The 15,818-nt window shown below is 40.6% G+C and overlaps 1 pseudogene; it reads left to right on the plus strand.

Annotated features, from left to right (window-relative positions):
• Positions 1 to 15,818, plus strand: part of LOC139027583 (V-set and immunoglobulin domain-containing protein 10-like 2) — a 123,250-nt pseudogene that overhangs the window by 101,791 nt on the left and 5,641 nt on the right.

Raw genomic sequence — 15,818 nt, forward strand, 5'->3', positions numbered from 1 at the left:
ATGCTGAAGGGTCATGTCAAGATGAGCCTGCAGGAAGGGTACCACATGAGGGAGGAGGATGTCTTCCCTGTAACGCACAGCGTTGAGATTGCCTGCAATAACAACAAGCTCAGTCCAATTATGCTGTGACACACCGCCCCAGACCATGACGGACCCTCCACCTCCAAATCGATCCCGCTCCAGAGTACATGCCTCGGTGTAATGCTCATTCCTTCAATGAAAAATGCGAATCCAACCATCACCCCTGGTGAGACAAAACCTTGACTCGTCAGCGAAGAGCACTTTTTGCCAGTCCTGTCTGGTCCAGCGACGGTGGGTTTGTGCCCATAGGCGACGTTGTTGTCGGTGATGTCTGGTGAGGACCTGCCTCACAACAGGCCTACAAGCCCTCAGTCCAGCCTCTCTCAGCCTATTGCGGACAGTCTGAGCACTGATGGAGGGATTGTGCGTTCCTGGTGTAACTGGGGCAGTTGTTGTTGCCATCCTGTTCCTGTCCCGCAGGTGTGATGTTCAGATGTACCGATCCTGTGCAGGTGTTGTTACACGTGGTCTGACACTGCGATGACGATCAGCTGTCCGTCCTGTCTCCCTGTAGCGCTGTCTTAGGCATCTCACAGTATGGACATTGCAATTTATTGCCCTGGCCACATCTACAGTCCTCATGCCTCCTTGCAGCATGCCTAATGCACTGAACGCAGATGAGCAGGGACCCTGGGCATCTTTCTTTTGGTGTTTTTCAGAGTCAGTAGAAAGACCTCTTTAGTGTCCTAAGTTTTCATAACTGTGACCTTAATTGCCTACCGTCTGTAAGCTGTTAGTGTCTTAACGACCGTTCGGGGGGTGCATGTTCATTAATTGTTTATGGTTCATTGAACAAGCATGGGAAACAGTGTTTTTACTCTTTACAATGAAGAACTGTGAAGTTATTTGGATTTTTACGAATTATCTTTGAAAGACAGGGTCCTGAAAAAGGGACGTTTTCTTTTTTTGCTGAGTACATGACAATTTAAATGTCTATTCTTTTGGAACTTTTGTGAATGTAATGTTCGCTGTTCATTTTTTATTGTTTTCAGTTCGCTTTTGTTTATTATCTATTTCACTTGCTTTGGTATGTAAACATTTGTTTCCCATGCCAATAAAACCCTCTGAATTGAATCGAAAGATGGCGAGAGAGATAGCGAGAGACCGCAAGATAGAGATTGAGACACACAGCAAAAGAGATTGAGACAGACAGCGAAAGAGATAGAGACAGCAAGAGAGACAGCGAGAGATAGAGACATATCTCCATTCCTAGCATCCTCTCTCCTTGTCTCCTCTTTCACACACTGGAGAAGAAGATCAGAGGGGAGTGACAATGATTCTTCTCCTCCAATACGGTTGAAAAGAAGACAGGATGTGAGGGAATCACAGAAAGACAAATTGAGAAAGATCCAGAAGTCATTGATTTTATTTATTTTTTAAATAGGCCATAGAGGCAAAATAATTACAATTTAGCATTAACACTGTAGTGATAGATGTGCAGATGATGATGTGCAAGTAGAGATACTGGGGTGCAAAAAAGAAAGAAGATAATAACAATATGGGGATGAGGTAGTTGGGTGTGCAATTTACAGATTGGCTGTGTACAGGTACAGTGATCGGTAAGTTGCTCTGACAGCTGATGCTTAAAGTTAGAGAGGGAGATATAAGTCTCCAGCTTCAGTGATTTTTGCAATTCGTTCCATTGATTGGCCATGAGTTAAAACATTCCCATGATGCAGCTTGTTGACAGACTGATCCGAGACTAACCCTAAACATTTTCCCTTTTTGTTTTTTTCTCTCAGGTGAAACACACACACACACAGACACACCACACACACATGGCCTTACAATAACCCTACCCCTCCTTAGTCTCTCCATCACTTCCTCTCCTTCTCTCCCGCTTTGTCCTTCCCTCCCTCTCAGTTGTCTGTCTGTATAGAAACAGTTTTTGTCCTGAATAGCTAATCAAATTTCTCCATTGGGATGGCTGACCAATAACATCTATCCTGCAGCTGATAGAAAACTCTGATTGGTGTTTCTCATTATTCTCCAGAGTTTACAAAACAGCTCTTTTACATGTGCAACAGAGAGAGGAGAGTATAAAACAGAGAGAATGAAGAGAGGTGAAGAGATGTACAAGATGAGAGGAAATATGAGCAGAAGATGAAGAGAGGAACTCGACAAAGAAATCTGGCGGGCTATCAATTAATATGTTAATAACAGTTGCATTTCTTCAGTATTTATCAGTCACTTAATAATTACAACAAAAGCAACCCGTTAGGTTAGTCTATTCTGTTAAAGATTAGTTCTGAACCTGTTAACTTTGTATATTCTGTTAAATATTAGTTCCGAACCCGTTAGCTTTTTCTATTCTGTGGTCCCGTGTGGCTCAGTTGGTAGAGCATGGCGCTTGCAACGCCAGGGTTGTGGGTTCATTCCCCACGGGGGGACCAGGATGAATATGTATGAACTTTCCAATTTGTAAGTCGCTCTGGATAAGAGCGTCTGCTAAATGACTAAAATGTAAATGTATTCTGTTAGAGATGAGTTACATTCTGTTAGAGATTACTTCTGAACATACTAGCTTTGTCTATTCTGTTAGAGGTGAGTTCTGAACCCGTTAGCTTTTTCTATTGTGTTAGAGATTAGTTCTGAACCCGTTAGCTCTGTCTATTCTGTTAGAGATTAGTTCTGAGCCTGTTAGCTCTGTCTATTCTGTTAGAGATTAGTTCTGAACCTGTTAGCTCTGTCTATTCTGTTAGAGATCAGTTCTGAACCCGTTAGCTTTTTCTATTCTGTTAGAGATTACTTCGGAACTCGTTAGTTCTGTATATTCTGTTAGAGATTAGTTCTGAACCCGTTAACCTTGTCTATTCTGTTAGAGATTACGTCTGAACATGTTAGCTTTGTCTACATTTTACATTTAAGTAATTTAGCAGACACTCTATCCTGAGCGATTTACAGTTAGTGCATTCATTTTATTAAGATAGCTAGGTGGGACAACCGCATATCAGTCATAGTAAGTCCTCAATAAAGTAGCTATCAGAAATGTCGGGGGGGGGGGACTCTGCTGGAAGATGGGCAGGGACTCTGCTTCCACCATTTGGGGTGCCAGGACAGAGAAGTGTAGTGGATGTGAGCTTCGACTGGAAGCTAGTGGAGTGTGCGGAGGAGCGGGGTGACATAGGAGAACTTGGGAAGGTTGAACACCAGGCGGGCTTCAGCGTTCTGGATAAGTTGCAAGGGTTTGATTGCACAAGCAGTGAGTCTAGCCAACAGCGAGTTGCAGTAGTCCAGACGGGAGATGGGAAGTGCCTGGATTAGGAACCTGCGCCACATCCTTTGTGAGGTAGGGTCGTACTCGACGGATGTTGTTGAGCATGAACCTGCAGGAGCTAGTCACTGCTTTGATGTTTTCAGAGAACGACAGGGTGTGTTGTTCAGGGTTTATGCCAAGGTTCTTTGCACTCTGGGAGGGGGATACCGTGGAGTTGTCAACCGTGATGGAGAGCGGGCAGCCAATCCCCGGGAGAAAAAGCAGCTCCATCTTGTCAAGGTTGAGCTTAAGGTGGTGGGCCGACATCCAAGTTGAGATATCTGCCAGGCTTCAGAGACACGTGTCACCACCTGGGTGTCAAAAGGGCTGAAGGAGAAAAGTAGTTGAATGACAATCTTCATAGCAGTTATTGGAAAGACCATGTGAGGATATGATGGAGTCGAGTGACTTGGTGAATAGAGAGAAGAGGAACCGACCCCTGAGGGACACCAGTCGGGAGAGTACATGGTGCAGACACAGATCCTCTCCACGTTACCTGGTGGGAGCGGCCTGCCAGGTACAATGCAATCCAAGAGTGTGCAGAGCCTGAGAGGGTGGAGAGGATGATCTGATGTTTCATGGTGTCTCTATGGTGACATAGAGAAGTCTTGAAGCCTGACTGGTTAGGGTCAAGAAAATAGTTTGGAAAGAGATAGTGATAGATTTGGTCAGAGACAGCAGTTTTGGAAAGAAAAGAAAGAAGGGATACCGGTCTGTAGTTTTTGACGCCAGATGAGTTGAGTGTTGGTTTCTTGAGGAGGGTAGCGACAATGGGCATTTTGAAGTCAGAGGGAACACAGCCAGTGATCAGGGATGAGTTGATGAGGGAAGTCTGGAATGGGAGAAGGTCTCCAGAGATGGTCTGAAGTGATGAGGGGATGGTTTCGAGCGGGCAGATTGTCGGGCAACTAGGTTGGAGGCGATTGCGAAAGGGAGAGGTCAAAAGAGTCGAGGGGAAAGAGAGTTGAAAATAAATGAATCGAAGGCAGATTTTGGGAGATTGAAGTCGCCAAGTGCGAAGAGCGGCAAGCCATCGTCAAGGAAATTAGCTTATCAAGGTGCCAAGCTCATTGAGGAACTGTCCAAGGCCGCCTGGTGGGTGACAGATGACAACAATGTTAAGCTTGAGTGGACAAGTGACAGTGACAGCATGGAATTCAAATGAGATGGACAGGTGAGAGAGGGAGAAAAGAGAACATCTCCAGTTAGGAGAAACAAGTAGCCATGTGCCACCACCGCGACGACCAGATGCTCTCGGACTATGAGAGAAAATGTAGTCAGATGAAGAGATTGCAGCTGGAAGAACAGCTGGAAGAAATGGCAGCAGTTTTACGGGCGCCTAACCAATTGTGCTATTACGTGTATATTTTCGCGTTATTTGTAACTTATTTTGTACATAATGCTTCTGCAACCGTATCTTAAGGCAAAAAAGAGCTTCTGGATATCAGGACAGCGATCACTCACCTCGGATTAGACAAATATTTTTTCTTCAACAAACAAGACGCACAAGACATTCTCCAAACACCCGGCAGGGCCGACATCCACGTTATTTGCAAGAGGAAGCGACGCAGGTACAGAGGACAAAGAGCCGGATGCCTGGTCAYGACCRGYAAAAGGCGAGTGGGAAAGCTGCCATTACCGTCAATACTACTCGCCAACGTGCAATCATTAGACAATAAACTAGACGAGGTACAATCACGAATATCCTGCCAACGGGACGTCAAAAACTGTAATACCCTATGTTTCACGGAATCGTGGCTGAATGACGACATGGATATTCAGCTAGCGGGATACACGCTGCACCGGCAAGATAGAACAGCACACGACGAGGGGGGGAGGTCTGTGCATATTTGTAAACAGCAGCTGGTGCACGAAATCTAAGGAAGTCTCTAGATTTTGCTCACCTGAAGTAGAGTATATTGTGATAAATTGCAGGCCACACTACTTGCATAGAAAGTTTTCAGCTATACTTTTTGTGGCTGTTTATTTACCACCACAGACAGATGCTGGCACTAAGACCGCACTCAGTCAGCTGTATAAGGAAATAAGCAAACAGGAAACCACTCAGAGGTGGCGCTCCTAGTGGCTCAGCGATCAACACCATAGTACCCTCAAAGCACATCACTAGGCTAAGGATCCTAGGACTAAACACCTCCCTCTGCAACTGGATCCTGGACTTCCTGACGGGCCGCCCCCAGGTGGTGAGGGTAGGTAGCAACACATCTGTCATGCTGATTCTCAACACTGGAGCTCCCCAGGGGTGCGTGCTCAGTCCCCTCCTGTATTCCCTGTACACCCACAACTGCATGGCCAGGCACGACTCCAACACCGTCATAAATTTTGCAGATGACACAACAGTGGTAGGCCTGATCACCGTCAACGGCGAGACAGCATATAGGGAGGAAGTCAGAGTCCTGGCTGGGTGGTGCCAGGACAACAACCTCTCCCTCCACGTGATCAGACAAAGGAGATGATTGTGGACTAAAGGAAAAGGAGTACAGAACATGCCCCCATTCTCATCGACGGGGCTGTAGTGGAGCAGGTTGAGAGCTTCAAGTTCCTTGGTGTCCACATCACCAACAAACTAACATGGGCCAAGCACACCAAGACAGTTGTGAAGAGGGCACGACAAAATCTATTCCCCCTCAGGAGACTGAAAAGATTTGGCATGGCCCCTCCAAACCCCTCTTTTTACACTGCTGCTACTCTCTTTTTGTCATATATGCATAGTCACTTTAACTATACATTCATGTACATACTACCTCAATTGGGCCGACCAACCAGTGCTCCCGCACATTGGCTAACCGGGCTATCTGCATTGTGTCCCACCCACCACCCGCAAACCCCTCTCTTACGCTGCTGCTACTCTCTGTTCATCATATATGCATAGTCACTTTAACCATATCTGTCAGCGCGTGTAAAAGAGGCGAAGTCAGGTGCAGGAGAGTAGTGTGATGTAAATAGGCGCACTTTATTAAAGTTCCAAAACGAGAGCACAACATAAATAAAATGCGCTCAAAAACACAAAACATAACAAAAGTAAAGCGCGTAAAAAGACACCACAGCAACATGAAACAATTACACACAGAACATGATGGGAAACAGAGGGTTAAATACAAGTAGCTTAATTGGGGAAATGAAAACCAGGTGTGTATGGAAACAAGACAAGACAAAAGGATATATGAAAAATGGAGCGGCAATGGATAGAAAGCCGGTGAAGTCGCTTGCCGAACGCCGCCCGAATAAGGAGAGGAGCCGACTTCGGCAGAAGTCGTGACAATATCTACATGTACATACTACCTCAATCAGCCTGACTAACCGGTGTCTGTATGTAGCCTCGCTACTTTTATAGCCTCGCTACTGTATATGGCCTGTCTTTTTACTGTTGTTTTATTTCTTTACCTACCTATTGTTCACCTAATATATTTTTTGCACTATTGGTTAGAGCCTGTAAGTAAGCATTTCACTGTAAGGTCTACACCTGTTGTATTCAGTGCACGTGACAAATAAACTTTAATTTGATTTGATTCTCTGGGGTGACCCATGTCACTGTCAGTGCCAAAAAGTCAAGGGACTGAAGGGCAGCATAGGCTGAGATGAACTCTGTATTCTTGACCACAGATCGGCAGTTCCAAACGCTTCCAGAGACCAGTAGTGATTCCACATGGGTTGTGCACGCAGGGTACACTAAATTAGAAAGGTTGCAGTCAAGGGGTGGGGAGCATCTTTAAAGCCTAAAGGGAGAATGGTGAACTGGGATAGAAAACACACACTGTTGACAAAGCTACAAAAGAGTAACATGAGATCATCTGTAAATTACTAGGTAAGATGCTCAAGTGAGAGTGGTGTGGAGCCTTCCTCTCTTTCCTTCCTCAAATAACTCTGCAGAACAACTCAGCAGAAACGTTTTGGCAACGGTCTTAGTTTTGCGACGAAACCGCCGCTTACAGCTGCCGCAGTGAAAACAGGGGAGACTGAAGTACTAATAACAATTGCTAATTGCCTTGCAAAGGTGAAGAGCACACCTCCCAGTATTAACTGCTGATTGCCTAGGAGAGGAGAAACCACTCCCCCCTCCAAAATGGCAGGTAGACTAGTGGTCAGAGCGTTGGTCCAGTAACTGAAAGGTTGCTAGATCGAATCCCTGAGCTGACAAGGTAAAAATCTGTCGTTCTGCCCCTGAACAAAGCAGTTAACACACTGTTCCTAGGCCGTCATTGTGAATAAGAATTTGTTCTTAACTGACTTGCCTAGCTAAATAAAGGTTAAAAAAATACAGAAACTTATTACCAAAATAACAACAGTCACAAATTGTCATGCCAATTAATCCTGGTTGATGTATCAACAATCAACAAAGCAAGTTGATAGCAGTCAGAATTTCATACACCAAGTAGGCGACTGGGAAGACATGCGTCACTTAAAGAAATGGCCCTAGATAGGTGAAAGACAGTACTAGACAAAGCTAATGGGTTCAGATCTAATCTCTATCTTGAAAGAGATTAGTTCTGAACCTGTTAGCTCTGTCTATTCTGTTAGAGATTAGTTCTGAACCTGTTAGCTTGGACTATTCTGTTAGAGATTAGTTTGAAACCTGTTACGCTTGACTATTCTTAGAGATTAGTTCTGAACCTGTTAGCTCTCTCTATTCTATCAAAGATTTGTTCTGAGCCCGTTAGCTCTGTCTATTCTGTTAGAGATTAGTTCTGAACCTGTTAGCTATGTCTATTCTGTTAGAGATTAGTTCTGAACCTGTTAGCTCTCTCTATTCTATCAAAGATTTTTTTCTGAGCCCGTTAGCTCTGTCTATTCTGTTAGAGATTAGTTCTGAGCCCGTTAACTCTGTCTATTATGTTAGAGATTAGTTTCTGAACCTGTCAGATTGGTCTATTCTGTTAGAGATTAATTCTGAACCTGTTAACTCTGTCTATTCTGTTAGAGATTAGTTCTGAACCTGATAGCTCTGTCTATTCTGTTAGAGATTAGTTCTGGGTGTTCATGTTATCAAAGCATCACTGATTTACTAAAGTGCTAGCCGACATTAGCCAGTTAGTTTGTGTGTACTGTATGGACATCGTGCTCCACAACCGAATGTTGACAATATATCCCACATTTTTCCACAAAACATAGCTAGTTAGCAAAGGCCGGGATTCAACCCTAGCTGTGCTATTGTGCAGGTCACTATACAGCTGACAGTGCAGATTTTAAGGGCATTTTCCCCAATGTTTGCGAAGATCACATTAACGTAAACGCTGCAGATGTCGGCTCAATCGGAATCTGTCAATGTCAAGCTCGCTGTAAAAGTTAGAAGATATACATTTCTGACTATGTGTGTGTGTGTGTGTGTGTGTCTGTGTGTGTGTAAAATGTGTGTGTTTTGCAGCGGACCCTCCCTTCAGTGCGTACCCTGCTGTGATTGGAGCAGCCATCGGAGGGATGCTCATCGCTGCCATAGCAACCGTTCTGCTTTTCATGTACATCATCCGCAACCGCAACAACAACCCCCGTACGTACACACACACTACAAATTCACACTAAATACTCAAACACTACACACACACACACTATACACAAAGTCAGGTCCAATTTCATTGTCAAGATTAGCAAATTTAGACATGACATGCCAGCAACAAACTTTGACACTACACATCCAAGTATAACTGATCAAGTTATGAAAGACAAGAATTGTAATTTTGAATTCCGTGAAGTGAACACATTATTGTGGTCTATCAACAATGACAAGCCACCGGGGTCTGACAACTTGGATGGAAAATTACTGAGGATAATATTTGCCATATCTTCAATCTAAGCCTACTAGAAAGTATGTGCCCTGAGGTCTGGAGGGAAGCTAAAGTCATTCCGCTACCCAAGAATAGTAAAGACCCCTTTACTGGCTCAAATAGCCGACCAATCAGCCTGTTACCAACCCTGAGTAAACTTTTAAGAAATATTGTGTTTGATCAGATCCAATGCTATTTTACTGTACACAAATTGACAACAAACTTTCAGCATGCTTATAGGGAAGGACATTCAACAAGCACGGCACTTACACAAACGACTGATGATTGGCTGAGAGAAATTGATGATAAAAAGATTGTGGGGGCTGTTTTGTTAGACTTCAGTGAAGCTTTTGATATTATCGATCATAGTCTGCTACTGGAAAAACGTGTGATATGGCTTTACACCCCCTGCTATATTGTGGATAAAGAGTTACCTGTCTAACAGAACACAGAGGGTGTTCTTTAACCTCTCTGGGATATGTGGGACGGTAGCGTCCCACTTGGCCAAAAGCCAGAAAAAATGTAATTCCAAATTCAAATTCAAATATGTTACTATAAAAATCAATTGTTCATGAAATCACACATGAAAGACACACAATTAAAGCTATACATGTTGTGAATCCAGCCAACATGTCTGATTTCAAAAAGGATTTACGGCGAAAGCACACCAAACGATTATGTTAGCTCAGTACATAGCCACAGAAAAACACAGCCATTTTCCCAGCAAAAGATAGCTTTCACAAAAAGCAGAAATAGAGATAAAATGTATTACTAACCTTTGATGATCGTCATCAGATGACACTCATAGGACATCATGTTACACAATACATTTATGTTTTGTAAGATAATGTGCATATTTATATCCACAAATCTCGGTTTACATTGGCGACATGTTCAGAAATGCCTCCAAAATATCCAGAGAAATTACAGAGAGCCACGTCAAATAACAGAAATACTCATCATAAACTTTGATGAAAGATACATGTTTTACATATAATTAAAGATACACTTGTTCTTAATGCAACCGCTGTGTCAGATTTCAAAAAAACTTTACGTAAAAAGCACACCATGCAATAATCTGAGACAGCGCTCAAAAATAACAACATTTCTCCGCCATGTTGGAGTCAACAGAAATACGAAATTACATCATAAATAGTCCCTTACCTTTGATCATCTTCATCAGAATGCACTCCCAGGAATCCTAGTTCCACAATAAATCGTTGTTTTGTTCGATAATGTCCATTACTTATGTCTAAGTAGCTACTTTTGCTAGAATGTTTAGTGCACATGTCCAAACACCCGCACAAATGCAGGCGAACTCGGATGAAAACTTCAAATTTAACAGGTCGAAAACTGTTATTTAACAGGTCGAATAAACTGGTCACACTAAGTAGAAAATCAATCTTCAGGATGTTGTTATCATATATATCCAATAACGTTCCAACCGGCGCATTCCTTCATGTCTGTAGAAGAAATGGAACGCAAGGCGATATCATGAGTAAAGCGCGTGACCAGGAACTGGCAATCTGCCAGACCACTGACTCATTCCCCTCCCATCCGGCCCCACAAAACACAGCATAAGCATCATTCCACGTTCTACAGACTGTTGACATCTAGTGGAAGGCGTAGGAAGTGCAAACAAATCCATATCTTACAGGGAATTGAATAAGCGATGAGTTGAACGTTGACCAGTCTCAGAATTCTCACTTCCTGTTTGAATTCTTTCTCAGGTTTTTGCCTGCCATATGAGTTCTGTTATACTCACAGACATCATTCAAACAGTTTTAGAAACTTCAGAGTGTTTTATATCCAATAGTAAAAATATGGGACAGAGTAGGAGGCAGTTCACTATGGGCACGCAATTCATCCAAAAGTGAACATGCTGCCTATATCAAAGAAGTAAATGGAAGCCTCTCCAACATAATCCAGGTAGACTCAGGAATTCCCCAGGGCAGCTGTCTAGGCCCCTTACATTTTTCAATGTTTACAAATGACATGCCACTGGCTTTGAGTAAAGTGTGTCTATGTATGCGGATGACTCAACACTATACACGCCAGCTACTACAGCGAGTGAAATCACTGCAACACTCAAGAACAGACTATGGTGGGCGCACAGTATTATGTAAAGCCCATGGCTACATGGAACTCTTTTCCACATCAGGTAATTTATATCAGTAGAATCAGATTTATCAGATAAAAATACACCTTATGGAACAGCGGAACTGTGAAGAGACACACACGCACAGAAACACTCTTACACACACGTACAAATGGATTTTGTATTGTAGATATCTGGTAGTAGAGTGATGGCCTGAGGGAACACACGTAATGTGTTGTGAAAAGTGTTTTAAAATGTAATGTAACATTTTCAATTGCATATAACTGCCTTAATGTTGCAGAACCCAAGGAATCTCAAACCCTAACCATCCAGTTAACGTAAACCCTAACCATCCAGTTAATGTAAACTCTAACCATCCAGTTAATGTAAACTCTAACCATCCATTTAATGTAAACTCTAACCATCTATTTAATGTAAACTCTAACCATCCATTTAATGTAAACTCTAACCATCCATTTAATGTAAACTCTAACCATCATTTAATGTAAACTCTAAACCATCCATTTAATGTAAACTCTAACCATCCATTTAATAGTAAACTCTAACCATCCATTTAATGTAAACTCTAACAATACCATCTATAAACTAACCATCCATTTAATGTAAACTCTAACTCTAACAATTCCAGTTAATGTAAACTCTAACCCTAACCATCCATTTAATGTCAATTCTAACTCTAAACATCCATTTAATGTACATCTAACCATCCATTTAATGTAAACTCTAACCCTAACCATCCAGTAAATGTAAATTCTAACCATCCATTTAATGTAAACTCTAACCATCCATTTAATGTAAACCCTAACCCTAACCATCCAGTAAATGTAAATTCTAACCCTCCAATTAATGTAAACCCTAACCATCCAGTTAATGTAAACTCTAACCATCCAGATAATGTAAACTCTAACCATCCAATTAATGTAAAACCAACCATCCAGGTAATGTAAACTCTAACCCTAACCATCCAGTTAATGTAAACTCAAACCATGCAGTTAATGTAAACTCTAACCCTAACCATCCATTTAATGTCAATTCTAACTCGAACCATCCAGTTAATGTAAACTCTAACCAGCCAGTTAATGTAAACTCTAACCATCCAGCTAATTAAACTCTAACCATCACTAATGTAAACTCTAACCATCAGTTAATGTCAACTCTAACCATCCAGTTAATGTAAACTCTAACCATACAGTTAATGTTAAACTCTAACCATCAGTTAATGTAAACTCTAACTCTAACCATCCAGAAAATGTAAACTCTAACCATAACCATCCAATTAATGTAAACCCTAACCCTAACCATGCAGATAATGTAAACTCTAACCATCCAGTTAATGTAAAGCCTAACCATCAATTTAATGTAAACTCTGACCCTAACCATCCAGTTAATGGAAACTAACCATCCAGTTAATGGAAACTCTAATCCTAACATCCAGTAAATGGAACGTCTAACTTTAACTATCCAGGGTAATGTAAACTCTAACCAAGCCGTTAATGTAAACTCTAATCTAACCATCCAGTTAACGTAAACTCTAACCCTAACCATCCAGTTAACATAAACTCTATCCCTAACCATCCATTTAATATAAATCTAACCTAACCATCCATTTAATATAAACTCTAACCCTAACCATCCAATAATGTAAACTCTAACCATCCAGTAAATGTAAACTGTAACCATAACCATACAATTAATGTAAACCCTAACCCTAACCATGCAGTTAATGTAAACTCTAACCATCCAGTTCATATAAACTCTAACCATCCATTTAATGTAAACTCTAACCCTAACCATCCAAGTAATGTAAACTCTACACCTAACCATGCAGATAATATAAACTCTAACCATCCAGTTAATGGAAACTCTACCCATTCAGTTAATGTAAACTCTAAACCTTCAGTGAATGTAAACAATAACCATTCAGTTAATGTAAACTCTAACCCAAACCATCCAAGTAATGTAAACTCTACACCTAACCATGCAGATAATATAAACTCTAACATCCAGTTAATGTAAACTCTAACCATTCAGTTAATGTAAACTCTAACCCTAACCATCCTGTTAATGTAAACTCTAACCATCCAGTTAATGTAAACTCTAACCATCCATAAATGTAACTCTAACCATCCATTTAATGTAAACTCTAACCATCCATTTAATGTAAACTCTAACCATCCATTTAATGTAAACTCTAACCCTAACCATCCATTTAATATAAACTCTAACCCTAACCATCCAGTTAATGTAAACACTAACTTAACCATCCATTTAATGTAAACTCTAACCCTAACCATCCAGTTAATGTAAACTCTAACCATCCAGTTAATGTAAACGTAACCCTAACCAACCAGTAAATGTAAAATCTAACCATCCATTTAATGTAAACTCTAACCCTAACCATCCATTTAATGTCGATTCTAACTCTAACCATCCAGTTAATGTAAACTCTAACAATCCAGCTAATGTAAACTCTAACCATCCAGCTAATGTAAACTCTAACAATCCAGTTTAATGTCAACTCTAACCATCCAGTAATTTAAACTCTAACCATCCAGTAAATGTAAACTCTAACCATCCATTTAATGTAAACTCTAACCCTAACCATCCATTTAATGTCGATTCTAACTCTAACCATCCAGTTAATTTAAACTCTAACCATCCAGTTAATGTAAACTCTGACCATCCAGCTAATGTAAACTCTAACAATCCAGTTAATGTAAACTTAACCATCCAGTTAATGTAAACTCTAACCATCCAGTTAAATAAACTCTAACCATCCAGTTAATGAAACTCTAACCTAACCATCAGATAATGTAAACTCTATAACCATCCAGTTAACATAAACTCTAACCCAACCAATCCAGTTAATGTAAACTCTAACCATCCGTTAATATAAACTCTAACCCTAACCATCCAGTAAATGTACACCCTAACCCTAACCATCCAGTTAATGTAAACTCTAACCATCCAGTTAATATAAACTCTAACCATCCAGTTAATGGAAACTCTAACAATCCAGCTAATGTAAACTCTAACCATCCAGCTAATGTAAACTCTAACAATCCAGTTAATGTAAACTCTTAACCATCCAGTTAATTTAAACTCTAACCATTAGGTTAAAATAAACTCTAACCCTAACATCCAGTTAATGGAAACTCTAACCATCCAGTTAAGTGTAAACTTCTAACCTCAACCATCCAGTTAATGTAAACTCTAACCATCCATTTAATGTAAACTCTAACCCTAACCATCCAGTTAATGTAAACTCTAACCATCCAGTTAATGTAAAATCTTAACCATTAAGTTGATATAAACTCTAACCCTAATCATTCAGTTAATGGAAACTCTAACCATCCAGTTAATGGAAACTCTAACCATCCAGTTAATGTAAACTCTAACCATTAAGTTAAAATAAAACTCTAACCTAATCATTCAGTTAATGGAAACTCTAACCATCCAGTTAATGAAACCCTAACCAACCAGTAAATGTAAAATCTAACCATCCATTTAATGTAAACTCTAACCTAACCATCCAGTTAATGTAAACTCTAACCATCCAGTTAATGGAAACTCTAACCATGCAGTTAATGTAAAATCTAACTCTAACCATCCAGTAAATGTTAACTCTAACCATTCAGTTAATGTAAACTCTAACCATCCAGTTAATGTAAACTCTAACCCTAACCATGCAGTTAATTTAAACTCTAACCATCCAGTTAATGTAAACTCTAACCATGCGTTAATGTAAACTCTGACCCTACAACCAGTTAATGTAACCCTAACCATCCAGTAAATGGAAACTCTAACTCTAATCAACCCGTTAATGTAAAACTCTAATCCTAACCATCCAGTTAACGTAAACTCTAACCCTAACCATCCTTTAATATAAACTCTAACTCTAACCATCCAATTAATGTAAACTCTAACCATCCAGTAATTGTAAACTCTAACCATAACCATCCAATTATTGTAAACCCCAACCCTAACAATGCAGATAATGTAAACTCTAACCATAACCATCCAGTTAATGTAAAACTCTAACCCTATCCATGCAGATAATGTAAACTCTAAACCATCCAGTTCATGTAAACTCTAACCATCCAGTTCATGTAAAACTCTAACCATCCAGTTAATGTAAACTCTAACCATCCAGTTAATGTAAACTCTAAACCATTCAGTTAAATTTGTAAACTCTAACATCCAGTTAATGTAACTCTAAACCATCCAGTTCAAGTAAAAAACTTCTAACCCTAACCATCCAGTTTAATGGAAACTCTAACCACCAGTTAATTACCACTCTCCCGTAAGTACCTAACCTAACATGTTATGAAACCTAACTCTAACCATCCAGTATGAACTCTACATCCGTATAAACTCAAACCCATCCAGTTAATGTAAACTCTAACCACTAACCATCCAGTTAATGTGAAACTCTAACCATCCATTAAATCGTAAACAACTCTAACCATCCAGTAATGTAATTAACATCCTATTTACTCAACCATCCAGTTAATGACTGACCTAACCATCGTTTATAAACCTAACATCCAGTAAGATCATCAGTTGTAAACTCTAACCCTAACCA

The sequence above is a fragment of the Salvelinus sp. IW2-2015 genome, linkage group LG1, assembly GCF_002910315.2.
Source record: "Salvelinus sp. IW2-2015 linkage group LG1, ASM291031v2, whole genome shotgun sequence".
Classification (NCBI taxonomy): Eukaryota; Metazoa; Chordata; class Actinopteri; order Salmoniformes; family Salmonidae; genus Salvelinus; species Salvelinus sp. IW2-2015.